Source organism: Bos indicus, chromosome 2, assembly GCF_029378745.1.
Source record: "Bos indicus isolate NIAB-ARS_2022 breed Sahiwal x Tharparkar chromosome 2, NIAB-ARS_B.indTharparkar_mat_pri_1.0, whole genome shotgun sequence".
Taxonomy (NCBI): Eukaryota; Metazoa; Chordata; class Mammalia; order Artiodactyla; family Bovidae; genus Bos; species Bos indicus.
The window spans coordinates 88,205,568-88,211,807 of record NC_091761.1 but is presented as its reverse complement, the minus strand read 5'-3'; positions in this window follow the sequence as shown (position 1 = coordinate 88,211,807).

Here is a 6,240-nt window from a genome sequence, read left to right as displayed (position 1 = left end):
TGCAGAGAATTTGTTTCATTTTTCAATCCCCTCCCTGCCCCCTCACACCCACCCCTCCCATAAGACATTCACCTTCTGTCATTACACATATGGGCCTGTATTCTTAACACTCAGCAGAGCCTCATCCTTTCACAAAGAGTTGCAAATGGCTTTCTTGCTTCTGATATTAAAAACCCTGAGTGTGAATTCAGGTTGCCACCTGACCGTACTCTCTGTAATTCCTTGTATTTTTAGTAATGTGCCCATACCTCACTCAGTCTGCCTGCATTTTAGCACTCTGTATTCAAAGCTGTCATCAGAAGGCTGCACCCTATTTAAACGTACTGTGGTTGTTTTCTTTTAAAATCTCTCATTAATATCTATTTCTTAATGTGAAATGTACTGTTAACATGTGGGGGTTATTTTGATATGACTCCCAAAGCCATAAGCAACTCTTTTCCTGGGAAAACTTCCCAGATTTAAAAAAAAAAATCAATGTATTTTATTTCATCTCTATGGCACTCTCTAGAACATGGTGCTTATTTGTCTTAATATAAGATCATTATTTCCTCCCTCACCCCCTGATGGAGTGAAGTGATTTGAAATGAAGCAGAAGAGACTTTCTTAGGAAAAAGCTATCATTGAGAATTTCCCTTAGTGATGCTGCAAGGTCAGAGAATGCTAGAGCTTTTAGGGCCTCAGCAATAATCTAATTTTAGGAGCTCCATTCATACATGAAGAAATCAAATGAGGCCAGAGTACTGAATGAAGGACGTACTCCCGGTTATTAGAAGAATGAAAACTAGAAACAAGTTCTTAAATTTCTTGGTCTAGTGTTTTTTGTACTATACCTTACTTTCTTTTAAAGAAAATCATTATACAGTCAGCTCTCATCCATTTGCAATGGTTATGTTCTATCAAGTCACTGCAAAGACGAATAGCAGCTACTGAACCACTGCTCCTAGGCTAAAAGCAGGATTAAGGTCCTGCAAGTCTCTGGTCACAATATTTTTGTCAATGGTCAACGCATAGCCTTGTTGTATGTGTATTCCTGTTTGAAGACATTCTATGTGATATACGTTGTGGGTTCATCAACAGTGAACTCATGGCCAATAGCACTATAACTTGTGCCTGGATAAAGCTTATCTAGAAGCCATACTGTCTCTTGTAAGATATATCATGGCTTTCTTTCTCTTGAGAACATTAGACAGCATTTCTGCACTACACTTGAGGGATATTTTAAACAGTGAAATCACCTAAAAAAAAAAAAAAAAACACGAAAATGTGGAAAACGTGGCACTAAATAGACCGTGAAAAAAGACAGTTGTTTACAGTTTCAGGCCTGAAACCAGAGGAGATTGCTGCCTGTTCACCTCATCTGGGAATGTGCACGTGGAGCAAATCAAAGTTTTTACCAGCCTGCAGATGTCTGCAAATGATCGCGAAAGGGCCATAAGTACTGATTTGGGGTGGGGGGTTGAATAAATTTTAATGAGTAGATGAATTTGAACATATGAAATCCTCAAATAATGAGAATCTACTATAAATGGAAAAGGTGACTAGCAAATCAATGGATGAGGGAGTTCCTTGGTGGGCCAGTGGTTAGGACTCAGCGCTTTCACTGCTGTGGCCCTGGATTCAATCTCTGGTCAGGAACCAAGATCCCACAAGACATACAGTGCAGCCAAAAAAAAAAAAAAGGGCGGGAAACAGTAAATCTATGAATGGGACAAATTAGGGTTAAAAAAGAAGTATTGTGACAACACTGGAACCTTTTATTATAGAAATAAGTAACATTTTTCTGTAAAGGACACCTGTCTTTAAAAAAAGGCTTTGTCTTCCTGTCCTTATTTTCCTCCAGGTATCTTCTCTGCTCCTCATCATGACAACTGTCTGTTTCCTTCATCATTGCCCTGAAAATGTTCTTGCCAGATTACCAGCTCTGCATCTTGCCTAAGCCAGTGTTCAGATCTCTCCTTCATTTTATTTAATCTCTGACACCATCTGATCACTCCAGCCCCCTTGAAAGGTCTTCTCACTTAGCTTCCAGTGCAGCGTGTTCTTTTGATTTTCTCCTCCTTCATGAGCCAGACTTCTCATTTTCTTTGATGAATAGCCCTCTTCCCACTCATCTAAGTTTCAAAATGCTCAGGACTTAACTTTTTGCTCTATTCTCCATATTACTTTCTAGTCGAGCAGGTACAGGGCTTCCCTGGTGGCTCTGTTGGTAAAGAATCCACCAGCACTGCAGAAGACCTGGGTTCAATCCCTGGGTTGGGAAGATCCCCTGGAGGAGGGCATGGCAACCCACTCCATTATTCTTGCCTGGAGAATCCCTATGGACAGAGGAGCCTGGCAGGGTGGAGTCCATGGGGTTGCAAAGAGTTGGACACGGCTGAGCAACTAAGCACAGAGCAGGTACAAATAATGTATATTTAAAATTGTTTTCATCCTGCGGCAAGTGGGGGCGGCAACCATTGGCTGAGCACAGCCTGCAGTTACCACCCAGCTGCCTTGAGGGCTTCAAGAAGTACTATCTTCACACAGCATAACCAAGTCTGGAGAAACACCTATACTGCATGACTCCCAGATGGATAGCTTGACTAAAGTTTTCTCAGTGCCAGAGTCAGACTCAAATATTCAACTTCCTAAAAAATTCTGTACCTAGTCATGATGGAGTAACATGAATTTACCTTCCATTTTATACAACAAGGATACTGGATAAAAGACTTGAAGTAGAAAGTCTTCATACTTGGGGCAACAGGAAGGACACTTCTGTGATCCTCAAGAGAAGGGAAATCATTTCAATCAGCACTACAATCACCACATCTTTTCAGTGGGAGGAACAAGGAGGGGATCCCAAGGAGAGTGTGGCAGCTTTGGTTTCTCTGAGTCTTGGAGACAGATTACTGCTCAGGGTATTGGACCTAGAAGTCATAAAGCAGCATTCCGAGGAGAACTACACACACAACAAAAGAGGTCCAGAAATATACATAGAGATCCCACTGAATTTTTACTAAGTACTAACACATGTCTGTATAATATTAAACTTCAAGAGGTTGACCAAAGAGGAAACAGGAAACTGAATGGTTTCCAAACTCACAGAAGTCTTCTGAGTATTGTTCAAGCTTTCACCAGCCAGAGTGGAGAACCTCTGTTGAATATATCATGAATTCAGATGATAACCAGAACAGTTATGCCTTCATAGGGAGGCTAACTTTGTTCTGGAATAAAGGCTACATAGACATACCCAACAAAGGCTGAAAACTAGCCTTGAAAGGATTGATCTCATCCATAAGTAACTTAACTGCCTACTAAAAACCCAGTTTTTAAAAAAAGATAGACAATAAAATCCAGACACTCAACATTATAAAATCCACAAAGTCCAGCACCCAATAAAAATTTTCTACACATTCCAAGAAACAGGAAAATGTGAGCCATACTAAGATAAACAGCTTCAATAGAAATAGGCCTAGAAATGAGAGCAGTGATGGTATTAGCGGACATGCACGTTAAAATAACGAATCTAAAAATGCACATAGTGAGAAATCAGTAACATGGAAAGAACCATGTGGAATTTCTAGTGTGGAAAATCACAATATCTGAAATGAAAAATTCTCTGGAGAGGGTTAACATCAGAGTAGACATTGGAAAAGAAAAGAGTAGTGAGCCTGAAGATAAAGCAGTAGACCTATCCAAATTGAAATAGGGGAAAAACGACCAAAAAAAATCTCCCAGGATATCTTTGATTTGTGGACAATATTAAATAGTCTAATATACATGAAAGTAGGAAACAGAAAAAATATTTGAAGAAACAATGACCAAACATTATCAAAATTTGACAAAAACTATAAATCCGCAGACCCAAGATAATCAACAAACCCCAAGCAGGACAAACACAATGAAAAACACATCAAGACACATCATAATCAAACTTCTACAGACCAAAAATAAAAATTGGAAAGCATCAAGGAGAAAGATGCATAGTATATAGAGAGACAAACATAAAAGTGACTGTATCACAGATTTATTTTCACAAGTTCTCTAAGCCAAAAGATGATGGGAGGGTATGGTAAAGTGCTGGAAGAAACTGTCAACCCAATTCTATCCTTACTTTGAAATTTTTTTTTTTTAATGAAAGAGAAATAAAGACTTTCAGTCAAACAAAGGCTGAGATGATTTGTTGCCAGAAGAACTGCTCTACAAGATATGTTAAAGTAAAAAGAACTTTACAAAATGAGCAAAAAACATAAATAAAAGAGAAAATATAAATTTTTTCAGGCAAGAGCTTAATATGGTCTTAATCTATATCATAACAGTGGGCACAGAAAGTGAATCCATAGCTAAGTTGTCATGATACAATGTAAAACTTCTGTAACAGAAGGCAAATGATGGCATACTTGTAAAAGTATTCTAGAATACTGATGCTTTTTGAAAAAAAAAACAAAAAACATCAAATTATTGATATTGGGAATGAAAGAAGGAGCATCACTAAAGACCTGACAAACATTAGGAAAATAATAAGGAAATATTAAACCCAACTTTGTGCCAATAAATCCAATGACTCATGAAACAGACAAATTCTTTGAAAGACATAAATTTACAAAAACCTAAGGAAAAATAGAAAATATAAATAGTCCTATTCCTATGAAAAAAATGAATTCACAATTTAAAACTTTGTATCAGTGAATTTGTCAGGCCCAGTTGGCTTCGCTTTGAATTTTATGAAACATTCAAAAGAAATTACCAGTACCATAAACATTCTTCCAGAAAATTGAGGAAGTTGGAGGACATTCCAACTTGTTGCTCCATGGTCGAGTGTTTTGTCTTTACCTGGACCGAGTAACATGCTAGAAGAACTTGACCACAGCATCAGATAACCATGTGTTCACCATCATCTGGGTTTTTTTGAATGAACCAAGATATCATCTGTCATTCCTAGCAGTAGCCTGTACTAAGATGGAAATGTTACCTCTAGGATAAACCGCCAATATTACCAGAGGGCATGAATAAACTCAGCATGAGCAGGTAGCTCAGACCCCCATGTCACCCAGCTCAGAGTTCTTCTTTCTTAAGCTTGCAAGAAAAGCCATATGGTGGTGTCCCATAAAGTCAACTGAAGAAGTTTGGTTTTGGTTAGGTTTACAGATGGATCAGCTTAATATGTGGGAACAAGTTAAAAATGGATGGAAACTGCATTGTGGACACATCCAAGGCTGGCCTTGAACGTCAGTTAAAAAGACAAAACATTCTCAATGGACAGAACTGTGAGTAGTTCAAATGGTCATCCATTTTTTGGAAAGAGTCATGGCCCAAGGTGAGAATATATTAGTATCCTAGGACAGTAGTCAATGGCTTTGTCATCTTGTCAGACACCTGGAAAGGAAAAAACTGGAAAATATGAGATTTAGGATGAAAGCATGTGGATAAACTTATGAGAGTTGACAGGAAATATGAAGATTTTTATATCATACATTAACAAAAAGCCTCAATCAGCAAATAAAATGGATTGGCCAGTTAACATGAAAATTTTCAATATTGGCATACCCTGACCTGGCATGCTTAGACTATTAACAGGGTGCCAGGGTGGCAGAGATGAAGACTATCAATGACCTTACCAGCCTGAACTTCTACTTCCAAGGCAAATCTAATTACCCCTACCTCTGAACATCCAACCTCACTTACCCACTGGGATTTGCTTTTCCATCTCTGCATCCCTGCAGAACACTGGGTCTGCAGTGTTCTGCTACTCAGAGAGGGTATAAAAGGTACTCTCAATTTCATGTGTTCAGGGAATAATCACTCTCTCAGCAGGGATAACTGACTCCAATCAGCAGGAATTAGGGCTGCCATTATACAATTGGGACAGATAGGAAAACATGTGGAACTCAGGTGATCCATTTGGGCATCACCCTGGTACTCGTTTGCCCTGATGTAATTGTGAATTCACATGTGCAGCAATCCCTGGGAAGGGCCTTATTACCAGGAGCTCAGACCCCTCAAGTATAACTAAGACTCTTGTCTCTCCTTTCACAGGAGTCAGACGTGCAGCAGACATGAAGTCTCTTCTGAACACTTCCTCCCCTTTATCCTTCATAGGAATTTCCTCTGAAAAATCCCTTGCACAAATAATCCCATTTTGGCATCTGCTTCTTTGAAGAGTCAAACTGACACTGAAGGGAATGCGATCAACTTCATAAACGGCATCTACACAGTATCTAAAATATCACACTAGATGCTATCCCTTTAAGGAAGGGATCA